General features: G+C 48.3%; 1 protein-coding gene across 2 annotated transcripts in view; it reads right to left on the reverse strand.

Moving 5' to 3' along the window:
- Positions 1-23,580, reverse strand: part of LOC138570264 (zinc finger protein 84-like) — a 43,710-nt gene extending 20,130 nt beyond the window's left edge. Inside the window, exons 1-3 of one of the 2 annotated variants that reach the window (XM_069649031.1) lie at positions 23,411-23,580; positions 15,748-15,844; positions 3,897-3,988 (exon numbers count right to left, since the gene is read on the reverse strand). The gene's annotated coding sequence lies outside the window, so the exon portion shown is untranslated. The remainder of the gene's footprint in view (positions 1-3,896; positions 3,989-15,747; positions 15,845-23,410) is intronic. The other variant, XM_069649029.1, reaches the window with a different exon arrangement.
- Between the last annotated feature and the right edge of the window lie 493 nt (positions 23,581-24,073).

Below are 24,073 nucleotides of genomic sequence, written 5' to 3' on the forward strand. Positions count from 1 at the left end.
CAGAAAAGTTGCAACATAGACAAGGACTAAGGGAAACAAAGAAGCATCCGCCATATCTTATACATGCAAACTTATTAGAGCAGCCAAACCATTCCTTTCACCCACTAACGGCATCACCCTAGCCAGAGCTTTGATCCTGTCCAAGTTGGACTTTTGTAATACTCTATATGAAGTGGGCTCCAAGTGGACTGTTGGGCTGCCCGGAATTGCTGTGAGGATCGTCTCCGCCCCCTGCTCTCAGCGCCCGGCCCCCCTGCAGCTGCCGACTTCCCTACTTAGCCCGTGCACTAGCGCATCGCGCGTGTGCATCGAAGTGGGCTCCAAGTGGACTGTTGGGCTGCCCCGAATTGCTGTGAGGATCGTCTGTGCCTTCTTTCCCACCCGAACCGCTGTGCGCAAGAGGAAGTTCTGCGTGGGCGAAACGCCGAACTCGACTAGCCATCAATCACCACTCTGTTAGCTCCGCCCCCTGCTCTCAGCGCCCGGTCCCCCTGCAGCTGCTGACTTCCCTACTTAGCCCGTGCACTAGCGCGTGCGCATCGAAGTGGGCTCCAAGTGGACTGTTGGGCTGCCCGGAATTGCTGCGAGGATCGTCTGTGCCTTCTTTCCCACCCGAACCGCCGTGCGCCAGAGGAAGTTCTGCGTGGGTGAAACGCCGAACTCGACTATCCATCAAGTAATGAACTTTAATGTATTAGACTTGGACTAGCTTCCCCTTTTTTTCAATTTGGATCCACTGCCGCGGCAGTTTAAAGGAGTCTCTTGTGTTGTGTTCGCACTGTGCTCTGAAACCTAATAGTATCCCTTTTCTATTTTGTTGTAGTCGCCACTCTGTTAGCTCCGCCCCCTGTTCTCAGCACCCGGCCCCCCTGTAGCTGCCGACTTCCCTACTTAGCCCGTGCACTAGCGCATCGAAGTGGGCTCCAAGTGGACTGTTGGGCTGTTAGGCAGTGAGGGTGGGAGCGCGGGACAAGTGAGTTCTTATTTACTTCTAGGAAACTGGTATCCTAATTTTGCACGTGTGGTTTAAATGGTATCAAGTTTGCGCAGTGGGCGCCCCATGAAATCGTCACCGGTCAAAAACACAAAAAAAAGTCGAATTAATAAAAAAAAAATGTCACTGCCTAAGGAGGATGTGAAAAGTGACGTGCCTAGAACAGGTGCATGCACTGCCTTAGCGGCACTTTGGGGTCCAATTACCGATCAGGACTTAATAAAACATGAGGTGGCATTTTCATATGCGCGTGCACAGGCATTCGCAGCACCACCAGATGGGTCTCCCCCTGTTGATTCTAAATTCCCGCCTAAGAAGCCCTCACCCAAATCTGACCGTAAAAGCTTCTTGAGTATGCGCATGGATACTGTAGTCTCTGAGCCTGTACATTCCATTGACGCTACCCCTCCTCCCCTTCCGATAACTCCATATTAGCGCCGGTGGTACTTGCTGCCCTGGAGAAACGGGTGAGGTTATCGGTGGGTCCTTCGACACGGTTACCTTTCCAAGTTCCAAAAGAGCGGATGTCTATATTCACTGTAAAGATGCCATACATATGGAGGACGTAAACAGCTCGCCGACACCTCTCATCAATGTACTCCAGTCTGTCCCCTCTCCTGGCTCTAGCTCGTGGCCGTCTTCCCCTGCTCCGCCGCCTTCCCTCACCCGGGCTGTACCTGGTATTAATACCTTAGTAACAGATTCCCTGTATCCCCCCCCTAAAAAGGCCTCAAATCATCCATTGGGCTTTGATATGCTGGAACCCACAGCTGATATGCAATCTCTGGAAGCATCTTACCCGGTCCTAACAAGAATACTCAACTTGTTGGATCGTGGCCATGAGTATACGCACTACGAATTGAGGGATTGCAAAACAGCACTTACAGAAATCCTAATAAAAATAAATAAACTAGAGGGTTTCATTTTTGCAGACAGTCTTAGACTGGGTGGTGATGGGTATAAACCACCGAGAAAAGAAGTACCGCTAAACAGCTCGGTCTCGACCCAAACAGATGTCTTAGAAATTCCAGTGAATTAATCTATTATTAGGAATGCCCCTACATTCACCTATGCATTCCCGCAATCCTTTGCGCAAACCCTGGCTGCACCAAAACCGGCTACTACATGTCATATTCTCTTGCATGCGCAACTATGTGCGGAAGTTGCACTTCATGCGGAAAAGTTGGAACAGCTCTTATTTTTCCTGCAACCCAGCCAGGTGGAGGAAAAAGTGGGGCCGTCTCTTTCCTGCATGGAGGGGGGGGCAGGAACTCTATCCAGACAGCCCCTCTGTACTAACCAAACTGTTTGAAACCACCCGCCAAACTGATTCTTATCTTGACAATATTACTCCTGCTCCTGATATCAGGCAACCTGCTGTTCAGAATAGTCCCCCACAACTTCCAGAGCGGTCCTTTATCTCAAGGAAGGAAAAAAGGCTATTCTTCCGTGCTTTAAAAAGAAAAGCTGATCTAAGTTCCAAGATGAATTAATCCCTCCTGCAAAAATAAATGAAAAAAACAAAATAAAAATTGAGAAGAAGAGTGTAGCGAAGCCACTGAGCAAGTCTGCAGGACGGAGAAGTCCTGTAAATGACTTGGACACTGGCGAAATAATTGCAACCAAAAACACAAAGAAAGTGCACCTGCAAGCACCCCTTTCTGTGAGTGAGGAGTTAGGACAACCCTCATCTCAGACGCAACTACCTAACTTCTTTAAACCTATAGATAATAAAACAACGCAAATAGGTAAGGTAGTTGTGTCTCCTTCCAACAACAGGGAGAGGGCGACGGAGATAGCGATCACTGATGCAATGGCCGTAGGAGGGGACGTAGGCATCGAGTCACCTAATCCCGGCAATGATCGAGAGACTGAAGAAGTCCTCTCCCATGCTGAACAAAGTGGGAGTATGTGCTAAGCAAAAGCAGCAGGAGTCAGTGCCAGAGCGGTTTGTGGCGGACCCGGAAGAATTCGGGGAAGCAACTAAACAATCCACTACTATATTAGGATGGGAAATCATATCATTTAAGAATGGCATAAAGCTGATGCAAGCCTTCAACCGTATACCTGATCTGCGCACCTTGCACTCGAATGATATCGAATGGATAACCTTGCCACCCATGCAAAACCATTGCATGGTATGCAAGGTGCAATCGGCCATTATCACCAACCTCCTCCTGCAATACATGGATGAGTTACGTTTTATTGGCCTAATGCTGTACCCGTTCGATTCAATCGATGATGCTATTTCATTTAATGAAACGCCTCTGGCACCTGGGCTGGCGGAATTGCCAAATTTGGTCACTGCTGAAGTGATTGCACAACTTGTAAGTCTATCTAATACTAGTAAGGATTGGTCATGGTTAGCCGCCTTACAAAACACTCGAAACTCAGCCATGTTTAACACTCTCCAGTAAGTAGCCTGCCTCCCTCTCCATTCTATCTTGGAACTCATGTGGGTACAGCAATTTGAAGTAATGGTTGAGCAAGCCGCATGCAGGATTGGATTGTGATATTATGTTATGTCAAGAAAATATGTGTACACACGATCTCGTGTTGCCCGGTTTCAATGTTATCCAAACTCAAGCGAAACAAGGCACAAGTGGTCGGCCGTATGGGGGTCTGGCGATAGCCTTGAATACCAATCTAAATATATTGGTACTGGATGTTTTTAAAGCAACTGTAATGATGGCCGTACTAATTTTGCTCAAGGGTTCTCGGCTAACTCGTATTCTATCACAATCCTACAACGCTCAACCAAACATGTGCATTTCAAGAGCTCAATATCTTATTTGATGACATCTTGGCTTGTCATCCCGCATGTGATATTGTATTAGGAGGGGACTTCAATGCTTATTGTATGAAAACTAACTCTAATCCGTTGAGCTGTGGGGTTACTTACCAAACATGGCATAGAGGCAGATTGTGGCAGAAATATTTAAAATCCTGGGAACTTGACATTATCCCGTTTTGTACTGGTGACGGGTCTTATACCTGGAGAAGAGGGGATAGATCGACATGTATTGATTACTTCGCCATATTGCGAGGTTTGCAATCATATTCTGACAACATCACAATACATGATCCTGGTTTTAGTGACCATTACATGATCCATCTAAAGCTTCATTTCGACATGATGCACCTGCCCATGGATCCTCAGCAAGGGTTTATAGAAGGGGACCATCCTGGCCTGTCAATTTGATGGACCACCAAACTTTGTGATAAGGTGAACGACATGGTTTTTGCACGTTTGACATTGCATCACAGTTCTGATTTCTATTCTAACAGTCCTATCCAAGAGATTACCGTGATATCCAGATTAATAACGGAGGTAATTCAATCTCTCCGAGTGCAGGCACCGCTCCCCGAAGTAAGCTCGTTGCCGCAAGCCCTTAATTTTATTCTTGAAGCTAAAAGATCAAAGAGGGCGGCCTTGCAGCGTATTTTTAAAACCGCTCCCACATGGGGGGTTTACTTGTTAGAGAAAAAAAGTATTCTGAACACCTATCGGAACAAATGCAGAGATCACAGATATTTTATGCATAATCAGGAGAATCAAAAAATGTTTAGTACACTCTGCCACAGAGACAGGCGCTCCACTTGGAGTTTGCTTAGGGCAGGAACATCTGTACTCTCCTCCGATCAATCATCATCTATCTCTGCGCAGACTTGGAGAATTTATTTCGAAAAAAAGTTTGCCCTCCCATCTGCATTTGTAGAAATCGTTTATAAATGGACCTGCTTAGCATCACCCTCCTTTCCACGCTGGGATATTTTGAGCATTGAAGCTGCAATAATTGCCCTGAAATACTCAAAAGCAGCAGGCCCAGATGGGATTCCTCCTTGCGTTCTTAAACGCCATCCAGCTTTGTGGGCAGGGATCTTTAAGAAACTGTTTGATAACATGCTGACAACTGTGTCCACCCCCCTTCATGGCTAAATTCCATCATTGTTCCGATTTATAAAAAAGGAGTGAGGTCTCAGCCATGTAATTTTCGGCCAATAGCGCTAATTGATACGGGTGCCAAAGTGTTTGCTAGCTTACTTTTGGGGGAACTACAAGCAGTGAGTAGAGACCTTAAGATCTTGTCTAACTATCAAATTGGTTTCCGTGCAGGAATGGGGACCCCTTTAAATGGTACAATTATGCCGCATTTATTAGCCAAACACAAACTTAAGGATTCTGGCCCACTATACATGGCGTCGATAGACCTCACATCCGCCTTTGACTCCGTTGTACGATCACTTTTATGGAAAAAATGCCCGCTATTAATATACCACAATACATCATACAACTGATATCCAAGCTCCACACAAACACCACTTATTTGGTAAGGGTAAATAATCAAGGTGCTACAACACATCCAATAAAGATCGCCCTTGGTGTGAAGCAAGGATGCAATTTAGCAGCCACCCTTTTCAATCTCTATTTATGTGGCATCAATGACATTTGGAATACCCAGATCTCCTATCCAGCAAGGCTTGGATATCTTAAAATACAATGGCTAGCCTTTGCGGATGATATTGTAATATTTGATCGTACACCCAAAGGCATGCAGACCAAACTGGATCTATTCGCATCTTACTGTCTGACTCACAATCTGAAATGTAATGTGGAAAAATCAAATATATTAGTATTTAGGAACCACAAGAGGAAGAACATCACACGCAATTGGAGAATTGAGAATTTTCCCTTAACCATAGTTCCTCAAATTCGTTATCTTGGTTATACCATAACGGATTCTCAATCGCTGGCAATGTGGAGGGAGATATTACCAAAAAAAGCTGCTCCCCTTGCCACGCAAATGCGGATGGTATATCTGAACTTTTGTAAATTTTCATTGCTGTCAGGATCGGCGGGTGGAGGCTTTGGAACTACTGGCGGCATTAACCTGCTCAGAGTCACGCTCTAGTCCTCATCCAACATGGCGGCTAGCCCTATAACTGCCGACTCCGCCCCTTCCTCCAGTGCGTTGTATCTGTTTACCCTCCCGTTACTTCGCTCGTACTCTTGTGACTTAGCTAGAATACTTTTCTGCGCTTTTTCCTTGTTCTGTTTCCTGTGCCTGTGCATTTTCAGTCCTACGTATTCTTTTGTTGCTGTTCTTCCCTTTCATACGGCGTTCGCTGTATTTCTTATCTACCGTTTTTCTTGCCTACTCCTTTGTAAATTCTTTCACGGCGTTTGCCGTTCTTCCCCGTTTGTGACTTCCTTTTTTTTTATATACTTTCACGGCGCTTGCCGTCTCCAGTCTCCCGTTTCTGTCTCCGGTCTTTTTATTGTTTGGCTACTTAGCATTTGTTTCTTAGGTTATCTTTTCTTTCTGCCATTCCCGGATGGTAAATTATCAGCCTTCTCACTGAATCTATTGTTACACTCGTTGGACTATTGGTCTTTGGAATCATCCATCCATCTGAATATCACCATATCCAGGGTTTTTTCTGCCTTCTGGCTTTTTTCCTGGGACGAGGCTGGCCCCCCGGGGGGCTCCCGGAGGCAAGTTCTCAACTCTGTCACGGTGGCCTCTGGAGGGGCCAGACCTTACTTACACGACAGAAGAGGTGGGAAGCTTAAGGAAGACAATTCCAAGCAGAAGAAGAACCCAAAGAAGTCGGAAGCTACACTTAAGGAGAGCTCTTCGGAAGTCTCAGGTGAGGAGAAGGGGGAGTTTAAACCCGGACCTGACAGCATACAACGCCCAACTCACACTATGGCTTCTTTGGAACAATACCAGGAATTGGTGGCGGCTATGCAGAATCTAACCGTCGAGGTTCAAGCCTTGAGAACTGAGAATATAGCGCTCCGACAACAGGTAGTGTTACGCCGGGATGAATACGGCGACTTACCTACTATGCCACTTTCCTTTGGAAAGTATAATAGTTACCCCGGAGGCTTTAAAGACTTTATTGATGCATGTAGGGTGTACTTTGCCTTCAGACCCCATGCTTATGACTCAGCCAGATCAAGGGTTGGCTTCATCATCGCTAACCTCTCAGGAAATGCCCTATCTTGGGTCACTCCGTTGGTAACTAACAATGATCCGTCTCTGAACGATTATGACCGTTTTTTGGAGATATTTAAGGAAAGGTTCGATAGACCCGAAGTGCTGTATTCATCTTTGGAGGCTATTCTAGACGTTTGTCAAGGAAGCTCTGATCTCCAAACCTACATCTCTCGCTTCCAGAGATTAGCGGCCAAGGCTGACTGGCCAGATTCGGCTCAACAGACTATTTTCAGATGAGGCCTTCACGATGATATTAAGGACGAACTAGCTAGAGTTGCCAGACCAGCTTCTTTCCGAGATCTGATTACCTTGTCACTCCAGATCGAATTTCGACTACAGGAACGACGACAAGAAAGAAGACGACCCAGAGGAACTCCTCAGGCGTTAAATCTTCCTCCTCCTTCACCTCAATTAAGAGCGTCACATATGGCGGAAGAACCCATGCAAGTCGGAGCCGCTCGAGGTCCCCTGACTCAGGAAGAGCGAAGGAGACGACGTGATACCGGATTGTGTATGTATTGCGGTTCTTCTAAACATCTTCTAAGAGACTGTCCGGAGGTTCCACCTCGACGGAAGGAAAACTTCAGCCCCCGTTCTGCTGCAAGGGAAGTTTCGGGGGACTTGACAAGTACCCTTGCAACAGCTCAAAGACCTTAGAAAGTACAGAAGAGAACAGTCTGATGGTGTTTAAGGTTGAACTCTGGCGGTCAGGATCCGCTCCCCTCGAGGTACTGGCAATGTTGGACTGCGGAGCCGCAGGCAATTTCATGGATTTAAGATGGGCAACTGAGCATCAGGTGGCTACCAGACTCAAGTCAACTCCTATACCAGTAGAAGGGGTAGACGGTAGACTTTTATCCTCTGGACCAATCACCACAGAGACATTCCCTCTCAAGTTGAAGATGGGCCATCATGAAGAGACTTTGGAGTTTGACCTGATCAGGGCAGCCCATTTTCCTTTGGTTATAGGCATTCTGTGGTTACGAAAACATAACCCGCACATTAACTGGAAAGATAATAAGGTGAAATTTGATTCTCTATTTTGTAAGACCAACTGCATGAATCAGTCAATGGCATCCCTTTCTAATGTCAGATCAGTAGAAGGAAAGTCTGTCCACAAACCCGTGATCATATCTTCTATCCCTCTCCAGTATCAGGCCTTTGCTGAAGTGTTCATGGATACCCTACCCAAAATGCTGCCTCCACACAGGGTTGAGGACTGCGGTATCGACTTAATGCCTGAGGCGGTGATTCCCTTTGGCCGCATGTATCCTCTATCTCTTCCAGAGCGGAATGCCCTTCGGAACTATTTGGATGCTAACCTACAGAATGGACTTATCCGAGAATCTAAGTCTTCCTGTGGTGCTTCTCTGTTCTTCATCCCCAAGAAAGATACGGTGGAGTTACGCCCCTGTATAGATTATCATGGTCTAAACAAAGTCACCATTCGTGACAGGTATCCCATGCCCTTGATACGAGACATAATAGAAGCAGTACAAGGAGCGGTCTACTTCACTAAGCTGGACTTAAGAGGTGCCTATCACCTATTGCGTATCAGGCAGGGTGACGAATGGAAAACGGCCTTCTGCACCCCATTTGGCCTATATGAATACAGGGTAATGCCGTTTGGCCTTGTCAATGCCCCGGTGGTATTTCAAAGATATATGGATAAGGTATTTGCTGACATGCTGTTCATAACAGTGGTGGTATACCTCGATGACATATTGATATTTTCCAAGACACTGGCAGAGCACAGAAAGCTGGTCTTACAGGTTTTGCAGCGCCTTAAGTCTCATCAACTACTGATCAAACCAGAAAAGTGCCAATTTGAAACTACATCAGTTTCCTACTTGGGATTCATACTGTCCAAAGAGGGCATCGCAATGGATCCTATCAAGATAAGGGCAATTGGAGAGTGGAAGGAACCTACCAATGTTAAGGAACTACAAAGTTTTTTGGGGTTGGCAAACTTTTATTGAAGATTCATTCCCAATTTCTCTAACACCGTGCTTCCGCTCACTTCTCTGCTGAAGAAGGGGATAAGATTTATCTTTGGGGAGGAACCCAGAAGGGCATTTTCTATCCTCAAGGATTGCTTCTCTACGGCTCCCATTCTAGTCCAGCCGGATCAGACCAAACCTTATATCTTGGAAACAGACGCTTTCTTAGGAGCAGTCGGGGCCATTCTACTACAGAAATCGGAGGACGATTTCGAACACCCTGTGGCCTATCACTCCAAGACCCTAACTTCCAGTGAGCGTAACTACTCGGTACTCGAAAGGGAATTTTTGGCCATTAAGTTGGCTTGTCAAGAGTGGCGTCATCTTTTGCAAGGGGCAGCTCACAGCTTTACTATCCGCACAGACCATCGTAATCTGCGGGTATTACAGCAGATGGAATGCACAAATGCACGTCACGCCAGGTGGGCCTTCTTCTTCCTGCAATTCGATTTTAGCATCACTTACATTCCCGGTACTGAAAACATGAAGGCAGACACCTTGTCTCGAAGCCAAGGGGAAGGTTCTGGTATTTACAAGGATCACAAACTCATTTTCCCAGGTCTCAAGATTGTTGCATCCACTCTCTCTTTCCTTCAAGATCTGATACCACAGTATCAAACAGGATTAGATCTTCCTTCCTCCATCATCCATGGTGAAGATGGGCTGTACTATCATGGAAAGGCGCTGTTCATTCCCACCAAGAAGCTACAAAATCTAGTCCTATCATGGTGCCACAACACCCCTTTAACAGGACATCCCGGAATTAGGAAGACTTATAGCCTGCTACGTAGGGGATTCTGGTGGCCTACACTTCGGAATGATGTAGGTCGGTATGTATCTACCTGTTCGGTTTGTGCCTCCAACAAACATCGAACTGGAAGACTGGTAGGACTACTACAACAACAACAACCCTTACCAGGGCGCCCCTGGGAACATATTTCCACTGATTTCATTGTGGATCTCCCACCATCTGATGGCATGACAGTGATCATGGTGACAGTAGATTCTTTCAGCAAGTTAGCCCACCTCTCAGCCTTTAAGCAAGTCCCTTCAGCCTCAGAGACAGCTACAGTATTTCTTCGAGATATTGTCAGACTTCATGGGTTGCCTCGGACCGTGGTTTCCGATCGGGGACCACAATTCACTTCGAGATTCTGGGCTTCTCTTTGCCTCACACTGGGAATTCACAGGGCTCTCTCTTCGGGCTACCACCCTCAGAGCAATGGACAAACCGAAAGGTTGAACGCCAGTCTGGAACAATATCTGAGGTGTTTTTGTAGCCCACAACAAGAGCACTGGTATCGTTTCCTTCCGCAGGCAGAGTTTGCCTACAACAATGCATTTCATACATCTATCCAGATGAGTCCTTTTTTTTGTACTTATGGGTACGATCCTCAACATCTACCCTGGCTTAGTACTCCATCCTCCAAGATTCCAGCTGTAGATGGTGTGCTTAAGGACTTGCATGAAGTACATGAAATAGCTCAGAAAGCACATCAGGCCAGTCAACAAGCACAAAAGAAGTGGGCGGACAAGGGCAGAAGCCCCAACCCGACATGGCAGATAGGTCAATTGGTCTGGTTGTCCACCCGATTCTTACCCCGATGGGGCCATTCCCCATTGTGCAACAGATAAACCCGGTGGCCTTCAAGATCAAACTCCCGAAATACCTTAAGAGAGTCCATCCAGTTTTTCACGTCTCCTTGCTTAAGGAATACAAGGATGACCCATTCCAAAGACCTGTCCTCAGAGTACGTGCCCAGGAGACCCCAACTCCAGAAGAATATGAGGTGGCCTACCTGGTGGACTCCCGGTACCGCAGGGGTAGGTTGCAATACCTGGTTCATTGGAAAGGATACCCATTGGAGGAAAGATCCTGGGAACCTGTGAGCCACATTCATGCATCCCGATTGATCAGAAGATTCCACCACTTCCACCCGGGTAAACCTGGGGGACCCCCAAGGAGAAGGGGGTATACTGTCAGGATCGGCGGGTGGAGGCTTTGGAACTACTGGCGGCATTAACCTGCTCAGAGTCACGCTCTAGTCCTCATCCAACATGGCGGCTAGCCCTATAACTGCCGACTCCGCCCCTTCCTCCAGTGCGTTGTATCTGTTTACCCTCCTATTACTTCGCTCGTACTCTTGTGACTTAGCTAGAATACTTTTCTGCGCTTTTTCCTTGTTCTGTTTCCTGTGCCTGTGCATTTTCAGTCCTACTTATTCTTTTGTTGCTGTTCTTCCCTTTCATACGGCGTTCGCTGTATTTCTTATCTACCGTTTTTCTTGCCTACTCCTTTGTAAATTCTTTCACGGCGTTTGCCGCTCTTCCCCGTTTGTGACTTCCTTTTTTTTATATACTTTCACGGCGCTTGCCGTCTCCAGTCTCCCGTTTCTGTCTCCGGTCTTTTTATTGTTTGGCTACTTAGCATTTGTTTCTTAGGTTATCTTTTCTTTCTGCCATTCCCGGATGGTAAATTATCAGCCTTCTCACTGAATCTATTGTTACACTCGTTGGACTATTGGTCTTTGGAATCATCCATCCATCTGAATATCACCATATCCAGGGTTTTTTCTGCCTTCCGGCTTTTTCCCTGGGACGAGGCTGGCCCCCCGGGGGGCTCCCGGAGGCAAGTTCTCAACTCTGTCACGGTGGCCTCTGGAGGGGCCAGACCTTACTTACACGACAGAAGAGGTGGGAAGCTTAAGGAAGACAATTCCAAGAAGAAGAAGAACCCAAAGAAGTCGGAAGCTACACTTAAGGAGAGCTCTTCGGAAGTCTCAGGTGAGGAGAAGGGGGAGTTTAAACCCGGACCTGACAATTGCTGCCAATTATGCAATTTTATATCCTAAAAGTAGAGTCTGTTATCCTTTTTGCTCTAGATATGTGCCTGGTAAACATCAACACCTACCTGGACCAACTACAAGGGTGCATGTGGAAGGGGGTTTTGAGGTTGGCAAAATCCACACCAAATATTGTAATAAGGCAGGAACTTGGTATTACTGCCTTATCGACACGCCGTAACTGGCGCCTATTGGCTAATTTTGCCAGAATGTTATATCCACCTGCAAATTGTCTTTATGAAGATTTGGGCCAACTAATGGTCGTGTCTGAACCATCTTCCATCACGATTTACCATGCACAAATGATTCATCTATTGGACGAAATGGCACTTGTACCAGCAGACCTTGGATTAAGACCTAACTATGTAAAACAATGTATTATAGAAAATGACTGGTGTAAAACTTTAACTGGAATGGCGGGTCTTGAGGGCTATAAGGAAGTAGCTCGTTTTTGCTCTTTAAGACGGCCGCACAAACCTTATGTAATCCAGTTCCCCTGTAATAAGGCAAGGGAAACCTACTTGTGTTTTAAAATGAATCAATCCCTTACGTTAGAAAGAATCAGTGGTTGGAAACTGCACTGGAAAGTAGAAGCGCTGTTAGGATGCAGGTTCTGTAAGGATAGTTCGATTCAAGAAACCTTGAAACATCTGGTTATATTTTGTACATACTTTGAGGCAACCCGTGCATTAACAATTGTCACTGACTGTCTATTAACTGAGGTAAGCTTGTATGTGGGGGACTCGCACAAGCTTTATATTAGCTCTGTGTAGACTCCTAGTAATCATAAACAATGAACTTGAGAAGATGTTTCATAAGAAAGACGAGCAGCCTAGCTGATGAGGCTAATAACTCAATATTGGTATTCTGCTGTTCCTATAAAGCACATTGATCTACTGCTAGAATTTGGTATGTTAATCTTTGATAAATCGGCTTGTTCCATTTAAAAGCCCTTTTAGAAATTGGATTCCTTCGATTTACTTGAAAGTAGTATGGTTAATTACGAAATTATTTGCAAATGTGATAATGAAGCTCCAGCATTTTGTGATGTCTACCTCTTGGACCTTCGTAACAATAGGTTAATGGGAAGTTGCTGAAATTGCGTCTTTATCATGGATAGGAAATGCAACACGTTGACTTATTGTCGTGACTTAAATGTATATAACTTTTTTCCTAATAGGTAAACGGAATGGTCTATACGAAAGGAAATATATTGCCACATGGAAAATTTTAGAAGTGATACATAAAATTGTATTTTGACTGTATAATAAGAAAAAATAATTTTATAAGATACGTCGAAATTGCAGAAGTGAAACATAAAAAATGTCTTCCTACTGTATAACAATAAGAAAAATTCAATTTTTATGAAAGTTGTAAAAGTTTGTTGATCGAACTAATAAAACAACGGATTGAATTAAAAAAAAATACTCTATATGTAGGCAACAAATATATCACAAACAAAATTCCAATTTTACAAAATATTGCTTTAAGAGCTACACTAAGCCTCCCGAAGAAAGCCCACATCTCAGAGACTAGGAGATCTGTCAATTGTCTTTCAACGAAAGACAAAATATTCCTTAAATCTGTCTCTCTGACTCACAAATGCCTCCACCAAGCTGCCCCTCAATACTTGATAACGAGATTCACCAGACCAGCATCCTGCTGCCCTTCCAGAAAGGTCAACTCTAACCTCCTTCTGGTTCCAAGATTCAAACGCACTATGTCTGGAGGGAACAGCTTTCCTGTTAAAGCAGCACAATCCGGGAACTCCCTACCACCATCCATCAGGGAAGACCTTCCTTACTCTCAATTCAGATCCAATACCATCCTCTGGCTCAAGGAACATGACACCTAACGCTCTTCCTTGCCGCGCTATACTTAATTACTGTAAATTGTGTATAACTATGTACATCTACTGACCATCTATGTTTAGACATATCAAACCTGTAATTATTGTATATTTCCTGTAATTATAATTTGCCGTATCGGCTCGCATTGTTCTTGATGTTTCCAGCAATGTAACCTCAGTTGGACTCCATCTATTGCGCTCCCTGTAACCTAAGCATTACAATCCTCTTGTTCTTTCTGCGCCCTGCTACCCTTGGGTTAGGTGTGCACTACAAATAATAAACAAACATAAACAAAGTCTCCCAGTACTGACTATCTTTAAGGGCGTGTCAGTTTCCCCATAAGTGAGGGGAAAGCCCAGGGTGGTGCAGCAGAAGGATGTGCTCCTGTGGCAAAGTCAGACTATGGTGTTTAATATCAGCAAAATGTTAGGGGGTACACAAGTGGAGGAAAAATGACACATAATTGGAAATCTTTCTTAACACCTTCAGACCACTTACCCCATCCTCTCTAATCACCCGCTTCCATGGGAAACCGATGGAGAAGCCTGACCCAGCATACAGAACTTGTTGGCTGCCTACACGACCATCAATCTGGATTCCGAGCATCCAGAGGCACGGAAATTGCTCTTCTGACCACCCGTGAAGAACTGCTTGCATCTCTCGATTCCAACTCTCCTGCCGTCCTCATTCTACTTGATCCCTCTTCTGCGTTTGACATGGTTAACCACCCCATCCTCAATAAATGGCACCATAATATCCTAGGTATCTCGGAGTGGGCACTGGACTGGCTTACCTCCTTCCTCACTGAACGTCCCTCCCAGGTTATCCTGGACTCTTTCTCCTCTCCCACTACTACCTCCACCTGTGGCACCCACTAGGGCTCCAAAACACCTATCGTGCCCCGCTTGCACACCTAATCTCGACCTACTCCTCTCACTTCCAGTGTTATGCAGATGACACTCAACTCTTCTTCAAACTTCCCTATGATCCTCTCCTTACCTCCTCCATCATTCCCGACTGCCTTTCTGCCATCCAGTCCAAGTGTGCCACCAATGATCTGTGCCTCAATGCCAGCAAGACTGAGATCCTTTCCATTTGGACTCCTGCCCCCTCTTTCATCCCCTGACTCTGGCCACCCTCTATGGGTTCTCCCCCTTCTCCATCTGAAGCCAGAAACCTTGGAGTCATCTTCGACAACCCTCTTTCCTTCCTCCCTCCCTCCCTCCCTCACTTCCAGGACCTTGCCAAGAAGGCCCACTTTCAACTCCATCTCCTCAAAGGAATCCTTCCTTTACTCACTTTTCCCAAGAAGCTCAATGTCTCTAGAGCTCTGGTACTGTCTAGGCCTGACTACTGCAATAGCATCTTCCTTAATCTACCCAATTCCTCTCTCAGTCCCCTCCAGCTAATCCAGAATAGGGCTGCAGGAATTATCCTTGGCCTCAAGCCCAGGGACTGCATCTCTCCACTGGCTCCCGGTTGCTGCAAGCATTCATTCAAAACCCTCTGCATCACCCACAAGGCTGTCTGGGGCCGGGGACCACGCTTTCTATAACTAGGTCTCACTAAATAACTCCATCCAGATCTTTACATTCCTCCGGCACCAACTCTCTAGCGAGCTGGTGGGCAATTTCTTTCCTCGGCAGGCTCCCTCTTATGAGCAGCCTCCCCCTTCCTCTTGAGCCGGATCTCCTCAAGACTTTCCTTTTCACCTCCTCCTTCCCACCCTCCCTCCTTTGCTAAATCCCACCGTCACCGAGATCTCTTTCTCCTCTTCTAATGGAGCAATCATTGGGCAGGATATTTGGTACACAAATGTGTCTGACTTGTGGTAAGTGGTGAAAGCAGTGACATTTTTAGAGCAGAAAAATATAAAATACTTTTGCATTTAACAACCTTCACCCACTCACACAGCATCTCTCTCCCAGGTAGGAACCATGATTAGAGAGCAGAAGCAACAGATTGGACAGCAGGACCGATGCTTTCTCATGAAACAGTTACATTATCTAGTATAACTAATAACAGAAATGTTGGGCTGTTGGATATTGGACATACCTATTTCTCTCCCCTCGTACTCCTATACCGCGAAGAGGCAGCTCCCGTCGATTTCCCAGAAGCTTTGCATGAAGAAGATACAGGCTTAGTCTGTTCACTGGGTTAAAAAAATACAAATAATAAAGTTAGTTTCAAAACTTTTTCAGTGGGAAGAAACAGTGTATCCCACCCAGTTCAAAATCCAACAAAACAATAAAATGCAGCCATAAAAATAAAAAAAATAAACAGCAGCATCATAAACTCCCCTCCTAAATCAGGGGCTGCCACAATTGAGACAAAGAAAACATCACAAATCGGCATTACTAAAAGACGTACACTAAGGAGGATAGTGTGCCCTCAGAAAAAAAGAGATCAGACACGGCCCACCCACACTTACCCTCAACTTCTGCCCTGAAAACCATAACAGGGACCGAATACGTATACACAAGCCAATGCTTTGCCCATGCTTGTTTTTAACAGTACTTCACTGACGAACAGTCTCTCAGAAATGCCCATTTATTCCACACACGTCCTCTCTGCCTGCAATGCATGCAGAAGAATCACATAAAAGAAAACGTCAGAGTCACAAGTCAGTTGAGTTAGAGAGAGAGCAACAGATGTACATGTCCATTGCAGTGCCAGCTGGTCGAGGATAATGCATAAGAGAGAAGTTTGCCTCGACCAGTTGAAACTGCAACAGCAAAGTCAGTGTCAGGCTGGAAGTCACTTACCCTGTCGTGGTTGTGGCTTATAGTCAGGCGTGTCGTGTCATCTTAGTGTTCTTAGGAGGCAGGGGCTTGAACGCCGGTGCAACAGTTGAGTGAGGCAGACCAAAATGGGCCACCATTTTTTATCAGGGCTGACAACTGCAACTTCCTCTTGTGACACTTTGTGAGGTTTGTTAGCATCACGAGGGGGTCTGGGAGGAAGTTGCAGTTTGGGGACGCTGTGGTTGGCACTTCCTGGAGCTGTGACTGGCAGAAGTGCCAGTCACAGTGTTGCGAGAGGAAGATGCAGTTTGCGTAATGCTGTGGCTGGCACTTCTGTCAGTAACAGCTGTCTCAAGATAATGGTGGCGTGATAATCACAGCAGGGGAAGCAAGAAACAGCAATCCCTGGCCCTCCAGTCACACAGCTTGGAGGGAGGGGGGTTTCAGCAAGGGAAGCATGACACAGCATTCCACTCACACAGAGTGGAAGGGGTAGGGGGTTTCAGCATGCAAAAAAAGACACGACATTCCCTGGCTCTCCACTCAGAGTGGAGGGGGAAGGGTTCAGCACGGGAACAAAGACAACACTTCCTGGCTTCCCCTCAGAGGAAGTAGAGGGAGGAGGGTTTCAGCAGGGGATGCAAGACGCGGTCTTCCCTGGCCCTCCACTCACGCAGCATGGAGAGAGGAGGGCTTCAGCAGGGGAAGTAAGATACAATATTCCGTGGCCCTCCACTCACACCGAGTGTGGGGGGTAGGGGTACAGCAGGAGAAGCAGGGCACAGCATTCCCTGGTCCTCCACTCACACAGAGTGGAGGGAGGGGCATGGTTTCAGCATGGGAACAAAGACAACACTTCCTGGCCTTCCCCTCACAGAGAGGGGAGGGAGGAGGGTTTCAGCAGGGGAAGCAAGACGCAGCCTTCCCTGGCCTCCACTCACACCGAGTGAGGGGCGGCGGGGGCAGCACGGGAAGCAAGACACGGCATTCCCTGGACCTTCTTCTTCTTCTTAATTATCGAATGTGTGGGCGGACCCACGCAGGCGCTTCCCCATCCTAAAGGATGATGTGAACCTAACCCACCAATCAATATTTAGCTCACATAAACTCACAACTCCTCCCACCGCCCCGTCTGCCACACAAAATCCAACAGCACACTGCTCCTCCTCCTGCCTCTCACCCCGTCACCTCCCAGCAAAGCCTTCCCACTCAGCTCAGCCATACCCAGCGCAGACAACCGAACCCTCATCAATTCTCTCTCAACTTGTCTCTCACACCTAAGCAGAAAATGTCCCAGTCTCAGGTATCCCACACACCGCACAGTCCCTCAACTCACGCTTCCCCACTCAAAACAGACAGTCATTCAGCCCCACATGCCGTATCCTCAACCGATTCAGCATCACCTCCTCCCTCCTCCTCCATTCCAGACTCCCGCATCCACCTTCACCGACACTTTTCCACGAACACCAAACATCCACCTGCCCTTCACCCCTCTCACCCACCTCTCCTGCCACTCATGCGTCTCACCACCACAGCCTTCACCTCATCCACACTCAAAGGCAACCTCACATCAACCGCTCCCCTCCTCATACCCTCACCCACCGCCAGATTCACCAACTCATTACCGAAAATGCCACTGTGACTGGGGACCCACGCCAACTCCAAATCCATTCCCCCATGCACACACCGATCAATCTTCCTCCTGATGTCCAAAATCACATCATTCCTATCATCATCCCGTCACAATCACCTGCAACCCACTCAATGAATCCGAGAACACCACCACCTTCTCATACCCCAACTTGCACAACCTATCAATCGCCAATGCAATCGCCACCAACTCAGCCGTCCAAATAGACACATCATTCGTCAATCGCCCGACTTTGTACTCCCCAGTGCTTTCCAGATAATACGCCATACCCACTCTCCCAGACATAGGATCTTTCGAACCATCCGTGAACAGCTTACATCCTTCCTTCCCTGCCACATACGCCTGACCCAAAGTCTTGATCTCACCCCGCAAACCCTGCTTCTTCGACACCACACTCGCCAACTCTAAACACACCTTTGGAGACCCCATCATCCACATAGGCCATCTCACCAAATCCCTACCGTCACAGCCAACAACTCGCCCACACCCCACTGCACCCCCCCCTCCTTCTCCCACATGTGAAACCCCAAAGTGCCCCTCTTCCTCCTCCACCGGTCCCCATAGTAGTCAAACCTCCAATTATACTTCAAACATTCACGCACCGGATGAGCCACAATCTTCGCACTGCACTTCACCCACCACCTCATATTCAACGCATCCCTCCTCAACCCCAACGGCATCTCCCCCACAAGCACCTGCACTGCATTCACTGGAGAGGATCTCATCACACCCGAACACACCCTCAATGCCCTCGCCTGCACTCTATCCAACCGCAGCTTCCGACTCGCCGTGAAACCCACTGCCATCTGACATCCAAAATCCATCACACTCAAAATCAACCCCTTATACAACATTCGTAAACACTTCTGCTGCGCACCCCACTCTTTCCCAGACACCGCCTGCAACAAATTCAACCTACGTGTACACTTATCCACCACACCATCCACCTGCAAATTCCAGTTCAACTTCCTATCCAGAATCACCCCCAAGTACTGAAACTCCTCAACGCTCTTCAACCTCACACCTTTCAAAACCAAGTTCAACTCCTGTTGCACCCTTTTCCTCGAGAAAACCATACTCACACTTTTATCCACAGATACCGAAAAGCCCCATTTCCCACACCACTCTTCCATACGCACTATCGCAGCTTGCAGCCGACTCTACACCAACAACAAACTCCTCCCTCTTACCCATACCACACCATCATCTGCGAAGAAATCCACCTGACACCCGATACCCGCCAAAGCCCATATCAACCCATCCACCATCGCATTAAACAGCATTGCACTAATCACACTCCCCTGCGGCGTCCCATTCTCCATCTTCCAAACTTCAGACAGCACCCCCCTCACTCTCACCTGAAAAGTCCTATCAGCCAAAAACGCCCTAATCCACCGAAACATCCTCCCCTTCAGACCCATCTCCAACAGTCTCACCAACAACCCACTCTTCCACACCATATCATACGCCTTCTCCAAAATCCAAAATGAACGCTCCCACCAACTCCCCAGCACACAATGCCTCCTCCACACCAGTCACTAAGCTCACTAACGGATCAGCCACCGACCGATTCCTCCTGAACCCACTCTGAAAATCACTCAAATACCCATTCGACTCTAAATAAAACCCCAATCGCTCAACCACCATCCGTTCCATAACCTTACACAGCACAACAGTCAGCGCAATCGGCATATACGACTTACACTCCGTAGGAACCATGCCACCCTTCAAAATCGCCACCACAATCGCTCTTTTCCACAACTTCGGCAAAACTTCACTTTTCCAGATCTCATTGAACAGTGGCAATACCTCCAATTTACATTCCACTGGCAACTTCCCAAAAATACATACATGACCCCATCCACCCCTGGGCTAGACCATCTCCCCTTCCGAATCGCCCCATCCAACTCCACCATAGAAAACTGACAACTCCCGCATCTCCTCCTCAACCACACCCATACTTAGCCTCACTGCTTCTGGGAAGTTCCCTGAACTGTGCACCCCCGCAAAATACTCCCCCCAACAAATTCATGTTCTCCCCATCCTCACTGACCACCTCTTCCCCTTTCAACAACAACTGCGGCCTCATCAATCCGGACATCCGCTTGAACTGTTTCCAAACCTCACCCACACCAGAATCACTCCCCAGGGACCCACAATAGCCCCTCCAATATCCACGCTTCCTTTTCCTAATTACCCTCTGCACCACCGCCATAGCTTTTTTATATGCCACCAAATCCACCAACATTCCCGATCTCACCGCCCTGGCCCTAGCCTTCTTATGCGCCACCACAGCCCTCGAACATTCCACCGACCACCAAGGAACCTCGACCTTCCCACCCTTCCCCTTCTCAATCTCCGGAACTGCCGCCACAGACGCTGCTCTCATTCCCTGCACCAGATGCTCATTCCATTCATCCACCCCCCATCCCTACCTCGAGGAACAATCAATTCCCGACACACTCCCTTTTACATCTCCCAATCAGCCTTCCTAAAAATTCAACCGGCTCCCAAACATATGTGGCCTGATCCCTACCTCACCCCTCACAGTCACCATAATACCAGAATGACTGCTCACCATATCCCCATCCTCACGCACCTCCAAATCACATTCACCTGCAATCGCAGCAGACACCCAGGTCAAATCCAAACACGACAACTTCCCAGTCCTCACATCCAACCGCGTACCCGAACCATCATTCAGCAAAAACAGACACAATTCATCCGCCATGCCCTCCAACAGTTCCCCATACGCATCTGTCCGGTCACTACCCCACAACGTGTTGGCACTGTTAAAATCGCCACACAAAACACAAGGTCCCACATGTCCCCTTATCACTCCAGACAGCACACCCACCTCCACCACCTCACACGGATTATAATAATTTAACACCAATACTTCCGATCCCCCTACCCGAATCCCCGCCCTGATAGCCTCCACTGCTCCATCCACCACAATCTCTCTTGCAACCAACCCCTTTCGAACTGCAGAGCCACACCCCCCTCTCCCCTCTAACCTATCCTTACGAAACAACTGAAAACCCGGAATCACAAACCTCAGATCACCCCTTAACCATGTCTCCTGAATACAAACCACATCAACATTCAATTCCCCACACAGCACCGCTTTCAACTCCTGCCCATTCCTCAACAAACTCCTTGCTTTCCACTGCAAAATCTTCAGGCCGATACCCCACCCCACTCTTCTTTCGCACTTTAGTAACCATCCTTAACACATCCTGTTCCAGCACATCCGCAACACTCAAAAACCTTCTCCCCGCTTCCACCACTCCTTCGTGAGATCCGACACACTGACAGACAAATTCCTCTGAACCAGCTCTAGCACACTCACCATAAAGCACATAAACTCAGTTTTCGGGACAACCACCATTTCCACGCCTTTCATCGCACCCACCATACTCTTCCTTCCCACTGCTTCATCCACCACCGGCTCACTCACCACCCATACCGGTTTCACCTTTACCACTGCCTCCACAAAGGACAAGCCTTCCGCCGTCCTCACCTGCACCACCTCTCTCGCCACCCTGTGACTCTCACATCCCCTATATGCAGTAGAGTACCCCCCTCCCACAATATACACATTTCTTCGGGGTCACCGCCGTGCATTCCTTGATATCATGCCCTCTACCACACCTCCCACAGTGCCTCTCATTCCTGCACACTCTCGCCACATGTCCAAACTGCTGACACTTATAACACCTCAAAGGTAACGCCATATAGACTTTCACACGAAATCTCTGAAAACCCAACACCACCACCACCACCACCTCTGGACATTCCGCCCTCGCAAACCTCACTGCCACAGTCGTAGACACCACATTCCCCTGTGCATCTCTCCTCCCCAACCTCCACCACCCCTACATTCGCCAGCTGCTCCTCCACCTCAGACATATTCATAGCTACCGGCACTCCATACAGCACCCCCTTACACGACACACCACTTTGCTCAAACACTCGCACCGCATGCCTACCCAGACAACGCACCTCTAGAATCCTAGCCTTACTACCAGCATCGGTTCCCTCCACCAACAACCGTCCCCCAGCCACCACTAGCACCCGAGTAACATCCCCCACATCCGCCTTCACCCATCTAGCAATCTCCATCGGATTCTCCCCAAAAAACATCTTCTCGCGATTATCAGGCTTCAAACCACCTTCCACACACTGTTACCCTGCATCTGCTCCACCCCAGACACACGGCTCCATGAGGCTTCCAGCCCCTCCAAAGCGTACTTTTCCTGGGTCCCTGAAACCTGAATTGCCCCGGTCCAGACCCCCTCCATCATCCCTCTTTGGAGACCTGCTGCGATGCCGCCCCTCACTTCCCTCCTTCCCCCCCTCCACAGACGTAGATTTTGCAGTCTGCATCCTCCCTCTATTCGCCCCCTTCTCCACACCCCCTCCCTTCTTTTCAGCCTTCCCATTCCCCTTTGCCACCCTTACCACCTCCTCCAAGCACACTCACCCCCTGCACCTGCCTCGAGGGTCCGCTCCGCCTCCTCGATCCCAGCACCCTCCACCCAGACACCGCTCCGCCCTGCCCAAGTCCGCCTCACCAACGTCATTCAATGCGACCGCCAGCGAGCCCCAGCAGTGTCTAGTTCCCCTCTTCTTCTTAATTATCGAATGCGTGGGCGGACCCACGCAGGCGCTTCCCCATCCTAAAGGATGATGTGCACCAACCCCACCAAACAACACACAGGCCACACTTCCACACAAACCACCAACTACCCAACCACAAACAACCACACCCCCCAATCCAAAACCACCAGCCACCCCACTGCAAACACACACCCCCCACCACTCAAAACACCACCCAGCAAGCCCCGGAGACCGGCGCGCAGACCCGTGAGACCCCGGCCCGTACGCCTACACATGCGCTTCAGGCGAGGCACCGCGCGACGCCACCCACCCACCGCGACCAACCAGAGCGACACCCACACTTGCACACGAACCTTCAGCCACCAAACCACAAACAACCACTACCCCCAATCCCACACCACCAGCCACCCTACCGCATACAACCACACCCCACCAATCCACACCAACAGCTACCCTACTGCAAACAAACGCCCCCCACCAACTCACACCCCGCCCCCAGCTCCGCCAACTACCCGCCACCTCCACATGCATCCGCCATCCGCGCAACACCTCTCTAGTTGCCTCCTGGCTGCCACCTGCTGAGAAACGGACCATAGCGACGTCATTCCCTGCCCTTCTTCACGTGAGTTCAAGACACGGCATTCCCTGGACCTCGGGACATTGATCATTTCCGCTAAAACAGAATAGAAAGGTCACTCACCTGAATGAAATCTGTTTGCAATGAGTTTTCCCCACTTTTGAGTGTATTTTCCATTTCAAATGTCGTTTTTTAGCTGCAAACGCGAGAGCTACAGGTCATCAGCGCGCGCCCGAAAGACTGAAGTGCACAGCACAAAGCATTACTATGCAGCACTGCAGTGACAGCACGCATGGCAGGCCAGACCCTCCGCGCATGCGCATTGCTCAGACACTCATCACAAGAGCGAACTCTGTAGAAACAACCTGTCCTGCGCATGCGCGCCACTCAGACACCGCTCTCACGAGCGCGCGCGGAACGAATAACCTGCAGTGCGCATATGCGGGAACACTGCTCACTCGAGCGCGCTCTATAGGAATAGCCTGCAGTGCGCATGTGCGGGGACACTGCTCACTCGAGCGCGCTCTATAGGAATAGCCTGCACTGCGCATGTGTGGGGACACTGCTCACTCGAGCGCGCTCTATAGGAATCGCCTGCAGTGCGCATGTGCGGGGACACAGCTCACTCGAGCGCGCTCTATAGGAATAGCCTGCACTGCGCATGTGCGGGGACACAGCTCACTCGAGCGCGCTCTATAGGAATAGCCTGCAGTGCGCATGTGCGGGGACACTGCTCACTCGAGCGCGCTCTATAGGAATAGCCTGCACTGCGCATGTGTGGGGACA

Source organism: Ambystoma mexicanum, chromosome 2q (assembly GCF_040938575.1).
Source record: "Ambystoma mexicanum isolate Mex_15411 chromosome 2q, UKY_AmexF1_1, whole genome shotgun sequence".
NCBI lineage: Eukaryota > Metazoa > Chordata > Amphibia > Caudata > Ambystomatidae > Ambystoma > Ambystoma mexicanum.